This window comes from Tupaia chinensis, unplaced genomic scaffold (assembly GCF_000334495.1).
Source record: "Tupaia chinensis unplaced genomic scaffold, TupChi_1.0 Scaffold144426_1, whole genome shotgun sequence".
In the NCBI taxonomy this organism is placed as follows: Eukaryota; Metazoa; Chordata; class Mammalia; order Scandentia; family Tupaiidae; genus Tupaia; species Tupaia belangeri.
In genome coordinates, this window is record NW_006204286.1 from 1,701,685 (window position 1) to 1,702,133 (window position 449).

A 449-nucleotide genomic window follows, 5' to 3' on the forward strand; every position below is an offset into this window, starting at 1 on the left:
CCAGAGAGACAGAGAGAGACAGAGACACAGAAAGCTGGGGTTAGGGATAAATCATGATATAAAAACTGTGCTGAGAAAGGGGGAGCACTCTCATTCTCAGAGAAACATTTTTAAATGAACCTTAAAAAAAGCCATTTCTTTGTATTTTTACACTTGATCTTAGCCAAAAGGCCGAGAAGCGATAGTTCTTTGTATTTTTAACATCCATGTATGAAAATGGAAATTCGATGTAATTTTGACACATTTAAAACTTGAAAAATTAAAACACATATCTTACAAAGACATTTCAGTGACATTACCATTTTAAAAAGTGAAAGATTTTTTTCATAATAACTTACATATATGTATAACCATCTGCCCTGGCAATTCTATTGCTTTTATTTCATCAATTTCTTTGTATACAACCCATGATTAAAAAAAAATTTATTTGTTTTACATTTAACACGCCA

The 449-nt window shown here is 30.7% G+C and overlaps 1 pseudogene; it reads right to left on the reverse strand.

Annotated features, from left to right (window-relative positions):
* Nucleotides 1-60: 60 nt before the first annotated feature.
* LOC114005778 (uncharacterized) lies at nt 61-183 on the reverse strand (annotated as a pseudogene).
* Between the last annotated feature and the right edge of the window lie 266 nt (nt 184-449).